Source organism: Canis lupus, chromosome 12 (assembly GCF_048164855.1).
Source record: "Canis lupus baileyi chromosome 12, mCanLup2.hap1, whole genome shotgun sequence".
NCBI classification, from domain to species: Eukaryota; Metazoa; Chordata; class Mammalia; order Carnivora; family Canidae; genus Canis; species Canis lupus.
The window spans coordinates 11,194,916-11,216,960 of NC_132849.1; the positions used below are offsets into that span (position 1 = coordinate 11,194,916).

General features: G+C 44.1%; 1 long non-coding RNA gene across 10 annotated transcripts in view; it reads right to left on the minus strand.

Annotated features, from left to right (window-relative positions):
• Positions 1–6,824: 6,824 nt before the first annotated feature.
• The window catches only part of LOC140601102 (uncharacterized), an 82,455-nt gene continuing 67,234 nt past the window's right edge, over positions 6,825–22,045 (minus strand). For 5 of the 10 annotated variants that reach the window (XR_012004157.1, XR_012004158.1, XR_012004156.1 and 2 more), the window contains 3 exons: positions 11,339–11,871; positions 8,527–8,609; positions 6,825–6,963 (listed from right to left, as the gene is read on the minus strand). This is a non-coding gene — a long non-coding RNA (uncharacterized lncRNA). Of the gene's footprint in view, positions 6,964–8,526; positions 8,610–9,341; positions 10,310–11,338; positions 11,872–22,045 lie in introns of those variants that run through there. The other 5 variants (XR_012004160.1, XR_012004153.1, XR_012004159.1 and 2 more) reach the window with 2 other exon arrangements.

Consider the following 22,045-nt stretch of genomic DNA (forward strand, 5'->3'; position numbering starts at 1 on the left):
CCTGCCATAGCAGGTGGCAGAGGGACCTGTAAGAGCCGTTCTTCTCTGTAAAGATATATTTGCTTTGTAAAATAACCCAGTGAGAAGCCTTTCTTACTGTTTGGCTCGGGTGTTAACAGGTGGTCAAGACCGGTGGTCATACCCACCCACGAACTTCTGGAGGAAGCTCAGAGATGAAGGTGAGAGGGAGACTCCCGACCCCAATGCCCTCATTCCCTTGGGAACCAGGCCAGTTATGACTTTTCTCTCCCTTCTCTTTTGCTATGGGACACTGCCTGGGGAGATGATCTCTGCAGACCCAGGGCCAAAGCTTAACAATCCAAGGAGTCATCGCAATTGGAACAATTTCTTTCATAAAGTTTACGGGTACAGCCTGTGAAAATAGAATGTTCCAGCCCAAGGTACTCACCAGCCTGAATCCCACAGCTCCTAGCCAGGCACAGATGTTTACTGAGTGCCATTTCTGTCTCAAGGAAGGCTTTTTGCCCCATTCCAGTTCTGTCTCAATAGTCTGGCAGTTTGAGACTTGCTTCCCCAACCCCTAGCTATATAATAAGGACAGGTCCAGGGAGATGAGATTTCTATTCATATACTACATTTTCATTCCTTCTGATTATACAGTCCCTGTATTTTCCTAGCCTGTTACAACCCTACCAAAGCCTCAGTCCCCTTCCTGAACCTCCACATCTCAGGCCCCAGCTCCATGACATCAGGACAGGGCTTCTGTCCTCTCAAGAGTGTCTGCCTTTGGCTCAGGTCATGATCCCGGGGTCCTAAGTATCAAGTTCCGCATCGGGCTCCCCACAGGGAGCCTGCTTCTCCCTCTGCCTGTGTCTCTGCCTCTCTTTGTGTGTCTCTCATGAATAAATAAAATCTTAAAAAAAAAAAAAGAAAGAAAAGAAAATAGCTTTGAGGATAACTGAGGCTTTTTAATTATTTGGGGTTAGCTCGGCCCGGATGCAAGCAAGCGTGTCTCATTTTTTGCATCACGTCTTCCTGAGAATGAGAGCGGATGAACTCAAATTTAAATCCACTCTTTCAGTGGAGAAAGAAAAGCAAAAAATGCATTGGGAATTGCCCCAATTTATCTGATGGGTTTGGATTTTTGCAAGCACTGCGCTTCCCTCATGGGTGACAAGGTCACACGTGGCTGCCCTTGGACTATGGTCTGATCACAGACCTCGTGCATAAGGTGGAACGTTTGCCTTTCCCCATGAACTTTTCCAGTTGTTCCTTGTTGTTCTGTCCCATGTAGGAAGAGCTTAGACTCCCTTCTGTCTCTCTGGGTTCATTAACTCTCCTCTCACCTGGGCCTGTGGAGCAGACTTTTGTGTTTGTCATTGTGGGTCAGATTGTTCAGAACCTGCAGCAGGAAAGGCTAGTGCTCAGAGCTGCACCGGTACAGGATCCTGCTGGTTTGTGGTGCTTTGGCCAAGCCCAGCAGGATGGCTCTGGCAGTATGAAATAGGATTCATGTGGGTGTCGTGTTTGTCTTAAGGAAGAAGGGGAACGAGATTTATTTTTGTCACGACTCATGGTTCCTAACAGCTTTCTCTCAGCAGATGATTTCTGAGCTTTGACAATTTTCAGAGATCTCAGTTATGTAAACTTTCTTGGAGAAGAGACCCATCTTTAGAGGATGACCGATGGGGCCAATTGCTCCTGGACCCAGTTTTCTGGGGACCGTGGCAACTGAGTGATGAGGAGGGGCAGTGCTGGGATCACATTCACCTCCCAATTACGATTCCTTCTAACCAACTCCCTACATATTCCCAGTGGCCTGTTGCTGAGGGGTCCTGGCGTTGCTGCACCACCCCAGTGTTTCATTGGATGTTGTGGGCACCACTCACCGAAGCTAACCTCAATGTCCATGTAAGCCAGAGTTTGACTGTATTCGGCTATTATGAGAATAGAAAACAAGGGCCCTGCCCGCTGTCATTAACCTTGACTCAAGCTCCATTAGAGATTGCTCATAAATGTTAATTCTCCAGAATGAGGTCCTCAAAATTTCTCTAAAGCTATATGCTCCTTGGGCTATTTCATCTATTCCCATGGATTTAATTTTCACCTGAGTGTGGAAGGTCTGGTAAATCTACGTTTCAAGATTTCTTCCAGACGTCAAGAGTCCCATACCTGCCTGCCCCTTCTCATCTCCATGTGGGAGGGTCTTACATTTGTCTCGACTTTAACACATCTGACATTTAACTCTTTGTCCTCCCCCAGCCAGCGTTTTCTTCTGTAGTATTTCTCCCAGCGGGATGTGTGTCATCATCAGCCACGTATAAACCCAAGAGAGAAACGTAGCTGTCGGGAGGTGAAACCTTCACCTCCTCCCAGTGCCATCTCTCCTTCGTGTCCCTGTGCACACCAAGCAGCCTCAGTGGTTTTCCATCTCCTGCAGAATGGAGTTGAAACTTTCTTGTATAGCACAATAGGCCCTTGTCATCAGGTCCCTGAATCTGTACATGTGATCCTTGAGCTTGCTTCAGCCAAGTGTCACTTCTGGAAGCTTTCTGAATTAGCTCCTTTTTTTTTTTTTTTTTTTTTTTTTTTGGTGCACTGAGCCTGTACATACTGTTATGACAGGTTTTGTAAATGCCGAGAACACCCTTCATTCCCTTCATCCCCTGCTAGTTTCTATTGCTTCTTTAAGTCTGCTCTGGTGTCATTTCCAGAAATGCTTCTCTCTACAACAATGCCCCACCATGGGAATTTGTAGGTATTAAATTCTGGTAGGGGCTTGGCACTCCAAATATATTCACATATGTCATCTTTTTAATTTTTTTCAACAGCCCTGTAAATAAGGCATTATTGCCCTAGTTTAAGGATAGGGAAACTGGGAGGTGCCTGGGTGGCTCATTTGGTGTAGGGTCTGCCTTTGGCTCAGGTCATGATCCCAGGGTCCTGGGATCAAGCTTGAGTTGAGCCCCAAGTAGGGCTCCCTACTCAGCAGGGAGCCTGCCCTCTCCCTGTTTTCATGCTTGTGCCCTCACTCTCTCCTCTCTCTCTCTCTGAAATAAATAAATAATATCTTTTTTAAAATAGAGAAACTCTCACAGAGGAAAAGAAATCAGGGAGCTGGTCAGAAATGCGAATTCTCAAGCTCTATCCCTTGCCAGGTGAATTGGAACCTCCGGGGGCAGGACCCAGCACTTAGCTTTGTAGGAGTCCTCAGGTGATTATTTTTTTAAATTTAATTTTACTTAAATTCAATTCATTAACAGTGTATTATTAGTTTCAAAAGTAGAGTTCAATGACTCATCAGTTGCATATAACACCTGGTGCTCATCTCATCACATGCCCTCCTTCATGCCCATCACCGCAAACCAAAAGACAACCTACAGGATGACACAAAATATTTGCAAGAGTTCGCGGGTGATTCTAAGGCACAGTGCAGTTTGAGAGGCATTGCAATTGCATGGTTTTATGAGTTAGGGCAGTTCTAGAAGGGGTTGGCCCAAGGGAGAGCACCTTTATTTCAAGTGCTTGAAAACCAACTCAGTGCCTCTCAAAGATAGTAAAGATATAATTTGAAGAGGGAAATAACCTGGCGAATGAATTAGAGCACCAGGATTAAGTAAACCCATGTGAGTTAACATTAAACATACTGCTGAGTTTTAGGAAAATCCTCTTTAAGACGATGACTGCAGACAAATGTGATCTTGTCTAGCAGTTTAGTCTTAAAGGATCCCCAGGAAAGGAGTGAAGTGGGGATAGGTTGTCCCAAGTGGATATCACCTCTCTTTCAGCCACCCACAGCTCCCCTGGGCTAGCAAATATCCAACTCTCTAAGAGACCTGGAGTGGGGTCCAGTTGGACTTTGGGGGACAGTTCAGGGGTACTTACTCTTTGTCAGGAGTCTCTTTTTTTTTCATTAAAATGTACACTTTATTTTTTTTACATTTATGGTTATTGCTTCTTTTTTGTATATTTTTTATTGGAGTTTGATTTGCCAACATATAGTATAACACCCAGTGCTCATCCCATCAAGTGCCCCCCTCAGTGCCCATCACCTCATCCCCCCACCCACCTCCCCTTCCACCACCCCTTGTTCGTTTCTCAGAGTTAGGAGTCTCTCATGTTTTGTCACCCTCTCTGATATTTCCCACTCATTTTCTCTCCTTTCCCCTATGATCCCTTTCACTGTTTTTTATATTTCCTGTATGAGTGAAACCATAGGATAATTGTCCCTCTCCAATTGACTTACTTCACTCAGCATAATACCCTCCAGTTCCATCCATGTCAAAGCAAATGGTGGGTATTCGTCCTTTCTAATGGCTGAGTAATATTCCACTGTATACATAAACCACATCTTCTTTATCCATTCATCTTTCGATGGACACTGAGGCTCCTTCCACAGTTTGGCTATTGTGGACATTGCTGCTATAAACATTGGGGTGCAGTTGTCTCGGCTTTTCACTGCATCTATATCACCCCAAAGATACAAATGCGGTGTGTCAGGAGTCTCTTGAAGCTGAAAGCCTTATGGCGCCAATGGCACGCAAGCTTCTCTAAAGGTGAAATTTCAGGTCAGCAAGGGACATTTGGCAAAGAGGAATCCCCAACTGAAAAAGACTGCCAAATGGGTCAACTTGGAGATCTGACTCTGGCTGTGGCCAAAGAAGTGGCCCCGAGTATATTCCAGACAAATGCGGGGAGTCATTATTTATCATCACTGCTTGAAAAGGCAAAATAAATAACTGGCACCTAATAGGCATCATTTTACAGATACAGATACAGATATTTAGAGAGGTAAGGCAATTTATCCCAATCTACATTCTGGGGCATAGCACACAGAGTAAAATAGGAGGGAAAAAGTCTATTTTCCCCCATTAAGCTCGAACAGACTCAGAATCATCCCCAGATCTGGCATTTCCTTCAATCATGATTGTGAGCCATGAACCACTGTAGTCTGGCAGTAATGTGTCAGTAATGGAGGTTGCAGACCATTCCCTCTCATCTTCTGGTCATTGTGAATATCTGGAAATGTCCTCTATATTCACCATTCCAACAAAGTTTAGGCACTTATTAAACTTGCCTCTTGATCTTGTTACTTAATGTACTAACAAAGAAGCAAAAATATTGCTGCAACAAATTTACTTTTAAATATTATTAAAACTTTGAACATCATTTCAATTATAGTTCAGTAAAATTTGTTTCCTCTGCCATCTTCTAGAGTGCATGCATGAAAAAGACCTCATATGGGGAAGTGGCCCTTGGGCTTTACTAGATTCATGATGTCAAAAAAAAAAAAAAGAAAAGAAAAAAGAAAGAAAAGAAAAGAAAGAAAAGAAAAGAAAAAAAGAAAAAAGAAAAAAAGAAAAGAAAAGAAAAGAAAGAAAAGGAAAGAAAAGAAAAGAAAAGAAAAGAAAAGAAAAGAAAAAAAGAAAAGAAAAGAAAAGAAAAGAAAAAAAAGAAAAGAAAAGGAAGAGCTCCTGAAGGTGGAGCAGAAAGTCATACCCAGCTCCATTGATCCCGATAATCAATTTCTTTTCATACTACCTCCCACCTTGGTCCATGTTGGCCTGAGGCTGGAGTAAATTGGTAATACTCTCTGTAATATTCAGAGCCTTAGTCAACACAGTAGTTAGGCCATTAGGCCCAAGGGAGAGAGGCTGTGGATATTGGATGACTGTGCTAGTTTAAATCACATGCTGGGTGGGTCCCACAGATGCATCCAAAATGCTTTAGTGGTTTGAGAATCAATCTATAAGCTCCTTCTCTTATTACCTCTGACAGGGGAATTGCAGAATCATTGCCGACATTTGTGATACTTATTGAGTGCCGATAATGTGTTGGTTTCCATCCTGAAGCCTTAAGAGAAAGTTAGTATATTCAGTATATATTTATGTAGCATTGCAAAGCAGAGACATTGTGATAGGTGTGGGACTAAAGGGGGAAAAGGCTGGAGTTTATGCTTCAGGTGTACACAATCCAATCAGAATATAGGCAAATCCCATATTGATGGTACAGTATAGCTTGGGATCAACCAATATGGCTGTAGAAGTTAGGGATGGGAGAGCTCATTCTGACAGCATGGATGGGGAAGCCTAAGGAACAGAAGGGATTGGTTAGAACATGAAGGGTAAGCAGAACCAGTGGACTAGGGGGTGAGGATGGGGGTCTCTAGCTTAATAGGAAAAGGTAAAGTGTTTTAGTAGCCCAATACGTAAAGGTCAAACTCTTTGCAATGGTTCACAAGTTCCAATGCAGTCTGGAGCCCATGACCTCTCCCGCCTCTTCTGCTTTCTCCCTTTTGCCCACCCTAATCCAGCTGCACTGGCCTCCTCTTGCTGTTCTTTGCACACTCCAGGTCTGTTCCTGCCCCAGTGCCTTTGCATTTGCCATTCCTTCTGCCTAAAAACGCTCCTCCCCTGGATATCCTGGAAGCCCACTCCCTCATCTTTTTTTATGTCTCTGAGCGGATGTCACCTTCAGAGTAAGGCTTTTGACAAGCCTTCTTAAAATTGCACCCCCCTTCCCCACCCTGGCACACCTCCCAATTTTTCTACTTTAATTTTTAAAAAATATTTACTGTAACTGACATGCTATATTAGTGGTGCTTAAACCTGAGTAGTTACTAGAATCACCTGGAAAGTTTGTTGAAACTGCCGGGCACTATCCCAAGGTCTCTGATGCAGTAAGTCTGGGCTGGGGCTTGATAATGTGCATTTCTAACAAGTTTCCACGTGATGCTGATGCCTCTGGTCTGGAGGCTCTGAGAACCAGTGCATTCTGAATCTTACTATTTATTGCCTATCTCTACTAGAATGTAAGCGGCGTACAGCAGCAATTCTTTTTTTTACAATAATTTTATTTTTTATTGGTGTTCAATTTGCCAACATACAGAATAACACCCAGTGCTCATCCCGTCAAGTGCCCCCCCTACAGCAGCAATTCTTGTCGGTTTTGCTCATTGCTGGATCTCAGTGTCAGAACAATGGCAAGAACACTCAGTCATATCTGTTGAGTAGACAATGTAGCTTCAGTATAGGGTACACATCAGGATGCTGGGATGTGTACAGTGGGAGTAAGTTTGAAAAGGAAAGTTCGGGCAATTCCTCTTAACATATTCTTATAGCAATAACATGTTGTTATTATGAATATAATACTTATTGCAACACAACCATCATTTATTGACTGTTTGCACTATGGCCATTTAACAATGAGATTCAGACTCCAATGTGCCTAAGATCACAAAGGATGTGTAGTAAATCAGTTGGAATTTGGATTTTAACTTAGGTCTGTCTGACCCCAAAAGGGTGGCCTTAAACACTATGCCACAAAGTCATCTAATGCTTGATTTTTAAAACTTTTTAACTTTTTATTTTGAAATGATTTTAGATTTATAGAAGAGTGGCAAAGATGTAGTACAGAGTCCCCATATAACCTTCACCCAGCTTCCTCGAGGTTCTCTTACATAACTATGGTTGTTGATCAAAACCAGGAAATTCAAGTTGGTGCGATGCTATTAACCTACCTATAGACTATTTGGATTCCACCTATTTTTCCATTATAATGTCCTTATCTGTTCTGGGATCCAATCCAAGTTCCCATTGTCTAGCAGTTTTCAAGGACTTGCTGTGGACATGTTTGGATATGGGTGATATGAGGTACTGAAGATACAAGATGGCCAACATACCAAGATGGCAATGGAATCTCACATGACTCCATCACTTTCTTGAAAGGTTTCTTACTTTTATGTGCCTTGTTTTCCTCATCTGCAAAATGGGGAAACACTAGACCTCATTTTGTAGTGCTGGGAGGATTAGGAAAAATGATGGCCATAAGGCTAAGCACAATGCCAGCACACAGAGAGAAATCAATGAACGTTGGCAATTCATCAACTGTGCGTCTAGTTTACATCTTGCTTCTATTTCTTAGGCAAAATCTGAGCGGCCCGAGTAATAGTTTTGAAGAGAGCTTTCATGAATATATACGGTCTCATTACACCTTTAGTGCAATTTATCGTGCTTATTTTATAGATAAAGAAGGTAGTAGGACAGAGCAGAGTGGAATGCTAAAACTAAGATCACCTTATAATCGAGTTGAAGAGCAAGTTTTTTGGTTTAAATTCCCAGATGCTTTATATTGAGACATTGACCAAAGTCCATTAATGTTAAGGAACAGTTAGAAAAATAATGGCCTGCCTGTTCTTCAGGTCTTGTCCCAAAGATCAGCCTTTATCAGCAGTTTTGCCACATCAAACATTTTACGTGGTGGCGTATCAGACTTGTGAACATTTAAGCACCTCACAAATGCATATGGATTTCATTTGCTGAAGGACAAAGAGTCCTTGACAAATTGTTGAGTTGACAAATTGTTAGCTGTCATAAACACGGCTCACAGATTTGGGCACTTGGAGGTAGGTCTTAGGGGTTGAGCAGGCCAGTATCCATTCTCTGAGCGACCTTGAGTGGATCATCTAATGTGTAAGAGCCTCGGTATATGCATCTATATAATGGGGATTCAGATATTGCCCTCCTAAGGTTGTAGGGAGATATCAGACATACACATTGTACACACCTCGCCATTCAGATGGTGTTCTTCAAGTATGCGATTCTTTTCCTACACCATCCCTGTCCTCCTTTCTCATGGCTGTCGATGATCTGTCACAAAGGCCAGGGAATGGCAGAGATGTACAGAAAACACACAAAAATATAATTTTACCAGTGCTATTAGATGTCAGGTAGGAAGAGACCTTACACATCAGTGTCTGGGTAGATAATAAAACCAAGATGTGTTTTCCTCCCTTAAAAACTCTGAGAAGGACAGCCCCGGTGGCTCAGCGGTTTAGAGCCACCTTCAGTCCAGGGCCTGATCATGGAGACCCCAGATCGAGTCCCATGTTGGGCTCCCTGCATGGAGCCTACTTCTCCCTCTGCCTGTGTCTCTCTCTCTCTCTCTCTCTGTGTCTCTCATGAATAAATAAATAAAATCTTAAAAAAGAAAAAAAACTCTGAGAAGCCAGAATCGTCAATTAGATACTGCAGTTTCCTGTTTTAACTAGGTTTGGATTTTATTTGTGTTAATGGCTGAAATTGTGATTGCACGGGTAACTTCAAGCATCCCCAGTGGCCTGAGGTAGCCGTGAAGGACAGAGACCATTCACTTAGGTTGGACAGGCCCCATGAAAGTGTGAGTCCTGGTAACCACAGGCCTTGTGGACTGATAGGCTCAGGCCCAGGGTCGCATTCTGTATCACCCACAAGATGAGAATGAGTTTGGTTTCGAATATATACGGACATGAAAAGAAACAGCTGGCAACTCTTACAAGACAACCAATCACCAAACTCATCTCGAAGGCTCTTGTGCACATACACACACCTGAGCTGTCCTACCTTGCAAGCTGAGCTCTCAGAGGGCCACCTCTTAGAAACTGCTGTCTCCCTAGTGGCCTGCATTTCAGTGGGGACTCCCGTTTCACGGAGAGGGTGGAGCAGAGAGGCACTGGCTGTATACCATTGTGATGAAGCTCCTGGTCATCAATATTTGAACAGAGGCCCCTGAGCAGGTGCTCCTGGTGAGGTGCACAGTTGCAGAAAGTGCCCACGTCCTCGCCTTCATGTGGCCTCTCTAATGCTAGAACACACTGCCTAATCTCAAGCACCCAGTGGAGAACACATCGGCAAGGAGGGGCCCATGCCAGCCAGCCAGCCTGTGCCCAGACGTGCTATCTTGTTCTACAGACTTGGAGCTATCTGATGGTTCTCGTAGCCTGGCCAGCACATTCAGCTATGCCCTGGGGCCAGCAGGGGGTTCAGGGCAATGTTTCACTTACCTCCAGGACTGGCTAGTCTCACTTGCCTTTTCTCTAGTATTTAAAGTGAATTCCAGATCTGCCCCTCAACAATAGATCAATACCATGCCCACATTGCATGGGCTTTCCACTGCTACCCACATTCCGATTGTCATGAAAACACACACCTTTTGGCTAATATAAGCCAGGAACTGATAAGCAGTGTCCTCCTCTTTGTCCCAGACTTTTATTTCTATATATTCTATATGTTGACCTTGATACCGGGAGTGGGCATCAGGGGACCTGATTCCTGTTGTTTCTGTCTCTGGTCAACTAAAGCCAATAGTAAAATGATTTTGCCTCTTTCTGTCTCAGTTTTCAAACATGTTAAATGGAGATAATTGTCCCTTGCTCCATGTACCCACTAAGAATTTGATGGAGATAAAGTAGAATCACATATAAGGATAGCACAAAAATTAGAATGAATAATCTTTATAAATATATTTATATAAGAGCTTATATGATTTATTATATAATTATATGTAATTATACTATTTATATAATCATATTTATAAACAAAAATGAAGATGGTGGTATAGTTTTAATAGGAAAGCATCAGTGCTTTGGATTTTACTTAAGCAGAATTTGTAACTATATAGAAGGGTCAGTGCAAAAGTTTACTTTTGCACTGTTATGAAAAAAGGATGCATTAAATAATTGAACAATGCAAATAATACATGAGGGATATGTTTAACCTACATATGAGAACAATCAGGTTTCACAAAGTTAGCAGCAGCCATTTGCAGATTAAAAATTCATGTCATCCTTCTGAGTTCTCCACAGCAAGTCATGGAATACCTTCACTTAGGAAGACTTAGCTGTTAAAATCAGAAACATGGAAAGGAACTTTTAGCTCACCTAACCCAAAATTCTCATTTTAAAAAGACAACAAGGAGCACCTGGGTGGCTCAGAGGTTGAGCGTCTGCCTTCAGCTCAGGTTGTGATCACTGGGTCCTGGGATGGAGTCCTGCATCAGGCTCCCTGAAGGGAGGGAGCCTGCTTCTCCCTCTGCCTGTGTTTCTGCCTCTCTCTCTCTCTCTTTCTGTGAGTGTCTCATGAATAAATAAATAAAATCTTTTAAAAAATAAAATAAAAAATAAAAATAACAGCAACAGAAGGGGATTTTTTTGTAATTGTAGACACTACAGTATCAGACATCTTTCTGATGAGAGAGGGCTTCCTGTCTGAGTCAGTGCTGTCAAACTGAACCATTCACTTAACAATTTTCCATATCTGACGTTGGGAAGAATTTTCCATATATTAACTCTGACTTCATAATTTCAAACTTCATTTCTCTCCCACTCCTCATATATACCTGGTGGAGGGGCTACAGGGTATGCTCATGTATAATCCCAGGCCCTGTATCCACATGCTAAGATAGTGGACATGTCAGTACAGTGGGTGATAGGAGTGTTCTGGAAAGCCATTCCTTCTCTGGGATGAGTATAGTATGATAGTAACAGAACTATACACGGAAGTGACTGTGACCTACACAAATATGTGCTCCTGGGCCCAACCTAAACTTATCCTTCACTTACCTTCCCCTTAACTGGATTCCAAAAATCCCTCCAATGTTGCCCCACCTGAAGAGTTATGTGATAGAGTGGGAATCTGAGTAAAAGAAGCAGCATTATCAATCCGTTGCAATTAAAATGTACCGCTTTTGCAAATTTTACAACAGGTAACCATGTAAACACATTGGTAGGACCCTCCAGGGCCTTGGAAGGTGCTGATACAAATGAGAGTCCTGAAGATTAAGCTGCATTGACTTTGTGGTAGAAGAGAGGTCTCTGCTGCACAGGAAAGAGAGTTCTAGCTCTGAACACTAGAGACAAGGTGTGGCACATGTCTACAAGGATGGAGGTGGGAGTGTTGTCTGGGCAAACTGACAAGCAAGGAGTCTACCCTGCCTGGCTAAGGGAGGGCCAATGGTTTCATCAGCGGGGTCCAGCAGAGGTGCATGCAGTAGCACGCACTGGGTTCCTGGGGAGAAACGATCAGTTGGTGCTCATAGGGTGTGATCATGTCTTTGGTCCACCGCAGCCCATCCATGAGCCCAATTGAAAAGGAACTTAAAAAAAAAAAAAAAAAAGGAACTTAGTAATTCCTTGAAATGACATCCTTAAAAACCAATCTGTCACAATTGAAACATAACATTCAAATCTAAATTTGGATGACTGCATCATAACAAACATGTGTGTTCCCCAGACACCAGCTAACACAGGAGACAGCCTGGTGACCAAAGGAAGAAAGCCTTATGCAAGGTAAAATTCTCCTGGAGGGTTCAGATCCCACACCAAGGGCTGTTGGCTGGGAGTCCCTTTACAATGTATCCTAATGATTTGTTTCACTACAAACTTAAAGAGACCTAAAACAAATTGTTTAAGATATTCTAAAATTCTGATTTTTCACAAAGTCATTCTGGTTTTTAACTTTGGGTTGGACTCGGGTTCTTTAAGGCAGTATGGCCCAGACCATACTTCAAGGTCTGTTTTCCAGGCCTTCTTAAGCTTCATTCTTGCTGGTCAGAACGATTGTAACAACCTCTAGTCTCCCCTGTATGCTGTGGCCACATACGTGCTCTAGAGATGGCTTTCCTGCTCTTTCCCAGGAGCGATCTGTCCTGGAGTAGACACTCAGCCCTTTGGGTGGTTCTGGTCTTTCGACATTAAAGAAAGTCACCCTTCACTGTGGTTGTCTGTACATGGCTATCGCTCCTTCTATGAAGAACATTTTTTAGGATAAGAACCAAGTCCTACCTTTGCATTCCCAGCCCCATGCAAGGTCAAGGCACAAAACCAGAGCCTGGTAAATATCAATGATGACTCCATTATTGATGGTTTTCTTAACAGTCATAGTAATTGTCTTCTCCTTGCTGGCTATCAGTTAAGGGAGGTATCCAAGAAAAGTGTGTCTCTGATAACAGAAATGTGACTAGTGTGACTGAGGACCTTTGGATTTTCTCGGATTCTGATGAATTAAAACGTAAACTTCAGTAGAGCTCATCTATTGGACAGCGCGGGCCAGCTAACTCAGGTGACTCACGTTTGGCAGGGGAAATACCAAGCAGCCAGAGTTTTGTCTTCTGCAGGATGCTGTCATGTCTGGGTGTGATGCCCGGGACTATGCAGCCATCCCACAGCCTTTAGAGGAGCACAGTGAGGACAAAGCTGACACACTGAAGATGGCAGAGGTGATGGAAAGAGTGTGAGCCATACTCAGGCAACTCTGGAGCTGCCCTACCGGGGATTTCCTTCCTTCTGTGTGGGAAAGGACATTTTCCCCTTTGTTGAAGCTATTTTGAGTAGGGCTTTCGGTAATTGCAGCTAAAAGCATCAGAAGTGACAGTGCTGTTACGCGAATCTTGTGGGAAGAGGGGGCCAGGATACATCATGTCCAGTGGGATTTGTGGATGTCATATAGGGACCATGCATAATAATGCAAGAGAAATATGCTAAAAGAGAAGCCATTATGGAACCCCTGTGTATCTAAAGTATGAGTTTTTCTCAGGCACAAAACAGGGTTTATGAGTTTTTGTTGAGTGAAAAATAGAATTCCTTAGAGGACATCCATGGCTTTGGTCTAGTGAGGGCGGCTTTTGCCCTTCCTTTCTTTATAGAATCATACATCCTAGCAGGAATCATTCCTTGTGACTCAAGTAAGGCTGACCCCCAAATTCTGAGTCACAGAGGTAAGTCTGAAAGGGGAGTCTGGCCAACAGGATACCACACCTCAAGCCACAGTGTTTGATTAAAGAATGGGCATGTGACTTCCTTAAGATTTTATATGTGGACAATATAGACACTAGGAGAGATAAAGGGTGTTCTTCACCCCCCTCCCCACACATGCACCTGGGGTCATGGGCTATATGTTTTCTGGCTGGAGGAGGGAGCCCTTTGAGAGTCAAGCCAGTCCCAGAACCCAGAGGGACAGGAGAGACAGAGTCCGTTGTCACTCTCTGAGCTCCTGGGTGCTGCCATGCCTGAAACCCAAGTCCACCTTTAGACTTTACATGTGCAGGATCCAATTTGTTCCTGATGTGCTAAGTGGCTTTCTTTGACTTGCAGCTGAGAGAGTCCTGACTGATACCGTAGAGAATCATATAGGGCAAGGAGGAGGCAGGCCCTGGATCTGCTGCCATGATCAGAGTGAGGTCAGGAAAGAAAGATGTGCAGAAGACCAGAAACTGCCAAGCCTTCATGAGACAGCCTGGTACACTTGGACGGCTGTCTGGAACCTGGACGAGCATACGTTTGGGACAAAATGATCAGTGTTAATATCAGCTTATCCATTTGATCATTTGATAAATCTGAGAAAATCACTTAAACATAAAATACGGGTCTCGGTTTTCCAGTCTGTAAAATGGGAAAAGATGACTTTCCTCTTAAATCTGTCATGAGAATTAAGAGCAATGTAGATGAAGTCATTTGCATAGAACTTGGCAGACAGTACTCCCTTGATTGACATTAGCCAATAAGAATGTCCAAAGTGACTGCTTAAATTTCTTGGATTCTACTTTTCTATCTTTTGCTTGCTACTTAATCTTAGCAGTTTCAGTGGAAATTAATGCTAGCTGCCATTATTTGAACAAGGACCTTGTTTCTGTGCTTTACATAAATTATCTGCAATCTTGACAACAAGGATTCAAGGTAGGCAGCACCATTCCACAAGTTGGGAAAGATTAGTAACTTGTCTACACTGCAGAGCCAGGAAGGCATCTAGAGGCAACTACTGGGGGAGGAGAGACCGTAGTGGCATTGTTTACCACTGGGACTTTTCTTTCTCAGGAGAATTATGAAAGACATGCTGTTGTTTTGAATTTCAAACCACTAGCTACCTGTGTAATTAAAGAACCCGTAAGTCCCTCAATAGGAAAAAGTGGAAAATGACCCAGTGAATGCCAGACCAAAGGATGTATCCAATTACAGATCTCAGTGGTATATAGGTAGGGTAATGTCCTTGAACTTTGCCCAGTCTGATTCAAAATTGAGTATTTGGATTAAATTTAAAAGCAATAGTTTAGAATTATAGACTAGAAGATGAGACTCATGGTAAATGGACTTCTGCTTTCATCATTACAAAAATCCCCAAACCAAGCCAAACATCCACTGCTACCATCACCACCCCTTGCATGGTAGGGGGTGGGCACTCCCCACCCCAACTGTTTTTTTTTTTTTTTAAACATACGGGTGGTCCCATTCTGATTAGTGGCACCATCTTCATTAGGACACGAATGAAACTGTTTTTGTTCCTATGGAAACACCAAAGTTGCAAAGACCTGCCTGAGGATGTTTACTGCAGCCTGTTTGCAAGAGCAAAAACATATCTATCCTTATTACTGGTGTCCAGAAATAAGGGAGTTATTTAAATAAGTGGAACATTCTGCTACAGCTAAAAAAGAATTGAATAGATCTATACAACCTGACCGAAGAAATGTCAACAATATATCTAAACATTTAAAAACTAAGATGCAGGGACATCTGGGTGGCTCCACGGTTGAACGTCATGATCCTGGGCTCCCTGCATGGAGCCTGCTTCTCTCTGCCTGTCTCTGCCTCTCTCTGTGTGTCTCTCATGAATAAATAAATAAAGATCTTTAAAAAAAACCCTAAGATGCAGAACGATGTTTAGAATATAATCTCATTTATGTAAAAAAAAAAAAAAAAAGCAAAAAGAAAGAAAGTAACCGTATGATGGGAAAGCCTGGAAGTAACAGCAACCTATTATTAGTGGTTATTGGGTTACTGTTTGGAGTGGAATCACAGAGGAATCTTTGTGGTTTTTGGTCTTTTCTTTACAGTGAGCCAGTTTTATTTCTATATTCAGAAATATACATATATATAAAGATTTTTAAAGGTTGAGATTCACAGCATATTGGCAAATACCTAAGGGGACAGGCTGAGCTATTCACTGATACTGATGTGAATGGTAGTTTCTATTTCTCTGTCCTCTGCCCTGTGTTTATTTGCATCGCCCAGGATGGTTTCTCTAAATGCTGACTTTTTTAAATTTTTTTTTTATGATAGACAGAGAGAGAGAGAGAGAGAGAGAGGCAGAGACACAGGCAGAGGGATAAGCAGGCTCCATGCCAGGAGCCTGACGCAGGACTCGATCTCGGTACCACTGAGCCACCCAGGTGCCCCCAATTTAATCTTGCTTTAATTCTACTTGGGGACCACAGATTGTATGGAAACGTTAAAGGCAGGTTAAAAGCAGAGTAGCTACAACAACCTGGATGGACCTTCCCGAATTAAGGCAGAGGAAGCAGCAGACGAGGAGCTGGCCCAGCAAGAGGGATGGATAGTGGTTGGTGCTCCCAAGGCTAGCATAGCAGTCTCTAAGATGAGGAGCAGACTTGTTAAAAAGTCAGCAGTTAGAGGGGATCCCTGCGGGGAGGGTGCTGAGACGATTAAGATATGGTCTCTGACCTGTAGAGGCTTACAGTCTAAGTCCAACAGAAATCCAATGCAAGCCACAAATGTGATTTACATTTTTCTAGCCATATAAAAAGCATAAGAGAGAGGTGAAATTAATTTTAATCAGACATTTAGTTTAATCTAGAACATCATCGTTCCAACATGTAATCAATATAAAAATGATTGATGAAATATTTCACATCATTTTTTTCATACTAAATGTTTCGCATCCTGTGTACATCTTATACTTATACTTCAACACATCTCTATTCAGACTAGACACAGTTCAAGGGCTCAGTAGCCACATGGAGTCAGCAGCTAAAATAGTTGACAGGGCAGATAAAAGGGCAACATGGACTTGTAAATAGAACATTGAAAAACATATTGAAAGCTTCCATAGGGTGTGCCTAGGATGTTGTGGGTGATGGGCCTCACACCCTGGGGTGGTATGTTTAGGGGAGAAGGTAATGGTCAGGAAAGATTTCCTGGAAGCAGTGGCCCAGGCACAGTGGTAGTCTGATGTCTCATGGGAAGAGGCTATGTACACAAGGTGGAACAGACAGCCTGAAGATGGGCTCAGGGGCTTCAAACCATGCAGTGCAGGTAGGGGTCATCCCTAATTCGGTGGTTGTAGCTTAAAAAGTAAAACTGAAAACATACATTAAAAAGACAAAACAAACAAAGGGAAGGTTTTAGTGAGTAGGAATGAAGTAGGAGGGAAGTACAGAGGAAGGGCCAGCAGGGAGGAAAGGTTTTTCTACTTAAGGATAGACTTGACATGAGACCACAAAGATGAGGAGCACTTTGCTAGGGCTGAGCCCTGGTGAGTGGAAGCCAGGCCGGGTTTTGGCCACCGCGTGGCCCACTTTCAGGCCCTTTGTGAAGTGCATGGGCTGCACAGCCCTTTGTGGTGGCTCTTGGCTGTCCTGTCCTGCTGCACCCTCTCCAGCTAGATTTCTCCCACATTTACAGGAGAATAAGCATAGGGGAGCGGATTGGAGGATGTGATCTTGCTTTTTTTTTTTCAGGGTTGGTCCAGAAGCATGAGCTCCTAACTATGCTTGAGCCCTGCAGTGTGCCACATAAAACCTAGTGAAAAATACAGCCCATGCCTTCCTGGGATTTATCTGCCCCACACCAGCATTAAATTGGCCCTGCCTCTTAAAGGGCCTGTGTGGCTGCAAATGTGGAGAGTGAATGCTCATGCACGCTCAGCATGCGTCCAGGTGGTGGGTACCTCAGCAGGACACCCGTTCATGGGACTGACCTTGGATGAGTCACCCTGCCTCTCTGGGCTTCCTCTCAGGCTTCATCTCTTCCTCTGTGAAATGGGGGTTGGGACAGTTGACAAAGCTCCCAGGTATTGTGACTCGGACACTGTGACAAGCTGGATCAAACCTGTGTTCAAACCTACCCTCAGCAAACTATGCCCCAGGCTGTCCCCACCCCAACCCTCAGTTCTCAGTCACCACCAACCCTCAGTCTCAGACACACAGAAACCCAAACACTTGGTCCTCTCAGCCTCCCCTGAACAAGGTACTGGCTGAAACCCGGGAAAATCTGGTTTTAGATATGTCCTTATGCAACAGTTTGCCCCCTACTTTACACTGCTAGTGCCTTAGGAAACACAATATTGGCAAAATGGATCATGCTCAGAATGATTCCTGGGAACTGGACAGACCAGTTCGGTGAGAAGCCCAGGGCACCTTCTAGAAGAGCCTGGACTCTCCTGCATGCCAGCTCCCCCTTCCCTGGGATGCCGGGGAACCAGGAGCCCCGCTGGGTCACAGGAAAAAAGTCTGAACTAGCTGAAGCTGCCTGGGACAGCTCTAGCGTATCCGAGCCTTGGCGCTGCTCGCTGGGCCTTTAATAATGCAACAATAACCAGCTTCTACAGCACACAAAGGCTTTAGGAAAGCTGGAGATAAAAGTGACTTTGTTCTGTTTTTGCCCAATACAGTAGACATCCATAGGTGTTCCCACAGAAACTAGCTACTGGGCTGTCACTGTTCCTGGATTTGTTGCATTCCCTGCTTATGAGAAGCTAGGAGAGCTAAGAATGAAAACGCCATCCAGAAAAACGTGCTTTAAGGAAGAGGGCAGACAGGAGAAGAGCATATTGCAATGCTGGGTGTGCTTTCTGCAGAGCCCTTCCCTTCCGTAAGGCAAGGCCGTTGGCCCCTGCAGGATGCTGCATCCACTTCATCAAAAAGTCATCATGGGCCTAGTGAGAGTCTTAATGCAGTCAGAGCGTGGGCGGCTGCGGAGACAAAGTCATTTCTCGCCTTGCTCTGCATTCGGGCTGCATCGTGCCTGCTGGAGGGACAGCCAGCCCTGCGGGCAGCCCCACGCCTCATGTCCTCTGCCGCTGGGAACCTGCCTGCAGACCCCATCCCCTTCGCCCCGCCTCCCCCTTCCATGCCCATCCCCACCCCAGTCCCCCAAAGCTGGAGTTTAAATAGCTGGCTTCTCTGACCCCCACCTCGTCTTTCCACAGAGAGTCCAAACAGAGCGGGGCGGTAGATGGGATTCACCCAGACTGACCCACCAGTGCCTGAACTGTATCCTTATTGCTATTCATGGACAACAACCAAATGCTTTTTTTAAAAAAATAACCTTGGGACGCCTGGGTGGCTCAGCGGTTGAGCGTCTGCCTTTGGCTCAGGACGTGATCCTGGGTCCTGGGATCCAGTCCCACATCGGGCTCCCTGCAGGGAGCCTGCATCTCCCTCTACCTGTGTCTCTGCCTCTCTCTGTGTGTCTCTCATGAATAAATAAACAAAATCTTTTTAAAAAAATAACCTCAGGGATCCCTGGGTGGCGCAGCGGTTTAGCGCCTGCCTTTGGCCCAGGGCGCGATCCTGGAGACCCCGGATTGAATCCCACGTCGGGCTCCCGGTGCGTGGAGCCTGCTTCTCCCTCTGCCTATGTCTCTGCCTCTCTCTCTCACTGTGTGTCTATCATAAATAAATAAAAAAATAAAAAAATAAAAAATAAATAAAAAATAAAAAATAACCTCAGTTGTCTCCTTAAGGAGGGCACGGTGGGTCCTAGAACCAGTATAGATCAGCTTACTGGTCCAAGCTGTGTTTGGGTTTGGGTATGCAAATTTAGGGATAGCAGTCAGGGCACCACAGAATGACTCTGCATAACAGAGCAGAAGGAATCTGGGCAGGAGGAAGAGGATCCCGGAGACTGGATGGGGGCAGAGGGGGGGTTGGGTTGGAAAAGAAAGCCCTGGCAGGCTGTCCAGCAAAGGAAGGCTTTGCAGAACAGACACGTCTGGCTGTTTGTTTGTGTGTCTGAGATGGTTCGCCGTGGGTTGTGCAACTTTCACTCCCTCCAGAAACTGTCAGGAGATGCTCCGCGGCGCATTACTGTAATGTGAGTGGACAATATTACTGTAATGTGAATGGGAGGGGGGCGTTTCAAGAGTTGCTGAGAGCTGCGTCGGTGTGGATGCGGTGTGAAAGAGACAACTGCTGTAACTGCCCCATTCGGAGGACGAGAGGACAGCTGACATCTGGGCTCTACATGGAAGTCCTTGGGGGCCCAGACAGCCCTGGTCTTGATGGGCCCCACTTAGAACTGATCAGGCGTGGGTTTACACATGGAGGTGACCTTTGCTGATCCCAGGCTCTTGCCAATCTGTCAGAGCAGCAGCATTTGCCCCGGTTGCATGCCAGGCTGGAGGTCTCTGGCAGTCTTTTCTAGCTTCTAGGCTGTTGGAGTGGAAGCGACCCTAATCAGCAGGTCTGCTTCACAACCACAGGCTGCTTTCATGTGCTTCCTTCACCACACATTACCCAAAGTCCATCTGTGCGGGGCTGGGCCAAGCATGCTTCAAGGTTGGGAAATGGAATGTCTTCCAAGACCTTCATGATTTTTCGAATTCCACACTGATGGTATCTTCTTCCTGTTGCAAACTGCCATCGTTCCCTTGCCCATGGGATCAAGACTACAGTTGTGATCCTATGATTCAAACTTGTGTACTTTCTGGCCTTAACCTACACGCATGCATGCAATCAGTCACTTGCCAAATACCAATCTGGCTTCTTTTAAAATTTAAGGTGTTCCCATCACTTTTACCTTCACAGAAAAAAAAATTCCTTTCTACCTGTCCCTAAGTAGTCCATGGGAAATTCAGTCTCTGAGCACCCATCTATGCTGGCCTGGGCTCCCGGACTTCTTTTCCTCTGTGCTCCATCTGATCAGATCTGTTTCAGTTGAGCTCTTAGGTTGCAAGGAACAGCATTCACTCACCAAGGAAAGAAGGCTAGGAGTGGCTGTAAGCCTGGAGGCTGCAAGACATCAAGTTCCAAGGTGGATCCGAGGACTGGCAGCTCCAAGTTTCTCTTTTCAGTTGCCCGGTCTTTTTCTCATGCTGTTACCACTTATAATGAATGTTGGCTCCTTTACAGACCAACTGGCTCTGTCTACTCATGGTTTCTATTTCTTCCTGACTCCGACTTACACTTGACTTTGGTGGGCCCTTGACTCTCCAGCTCCAACTTGACCTGAAGGTAACACTTGAAGCCAATTTTTCCATGCCAGTCTATGCTACCAGATCTCCCATTTTAGTTTCCTGATTTCACATTCCAGAAAGAAATCTGATTGACACAGCTCATCTTCTTATGTAGGTCCAAGTCACAGATCTCAGACAGCCCAAGGATGAAACACCCTTGAATCAACTTTCTCTGGTCAGTCAACCCTGGCTGGTAGACAAGAATCCATTTCCTTCAGTGGGGGCTGGAGTTGAGTGTTTCTGCATGGGCAGTTTTAGGTGTTAGCTGGCACGCCTCTACCTACAAGGACTCTAAAGCCCAGCTCAGATCACATCTCCTCTGTATTTCTCTCCTCAATTAATTACTCATTTATTTGGTACTTGCAATATTGTATTTTTAGTTATTCTTGTCTGTGCATTTGTCCTTTGTTACCTGAATGATAGATAGCTTAAGGCCTGAGACTCTTAAAATAGAGGCCCATGAACCTTGCAGCCAAGGCTAAATGACCACCCAACCCAAATTCTTCGTGGCATTATGATTTCCAATATTCTCTACTGCCATCCCTAGAAATCAATGGAACATTTAGAGAACTTCAACCTTTTAGAACTTACTTCTGCTTATCAGAATGCCTCATATCTGGAAGTGACACAAAAATTTTATATCCCAATTTTTGAGGTTGAAAATGTGGTTGCAATATTCTTAAGGGATGGAGGACTTCTCTAAGGGTGGTGATGAAAGGCACCTAACATGCTGGAGAGAGATTAGAGAAGCAGAATAAGCTGGACTGGTGATTAATTAGAGATAGAGAATAAGGAAGAGCCCTAATAATAGTTATCTGTGTTTTGGCTTGGGTGATTGGATGGAAAATGGGAAGGGAATTCTAAATTTAGAAAATAGGAAGAAGTTTGAGTGTGATCCATATTTGATAGACCTTCAACATTAAGTCAATAAATATTTATTTAGTACCCATTCTATACCAGGTACTGGGCTAGGACTTGTGATACCAAGATGAACCAGATAATTTCCTCCATTGAGGTGTTCTGTCCAGAGAGGCAAATAGCTATGGAAAGAAAAAATTATAATACATTTTGGTAAGTATTGTAATGAAGACAGATCTGTGCAAGATCTAGTGGTATACCAAAAGGGAGAAAAACCAAGACTCCTTGAAAAGGTAAAAACAAACAAACAAACAAAAACAAAAACAAAACAAAACCTTACACTTTAGAAAGATCATAAAGGATGACTAGGTAATTAAGGAGGACATTCTTGCTATCAGAAACACCATTTGAAATATCGTGGATACATTCAAAGAAGCGATAGGAAA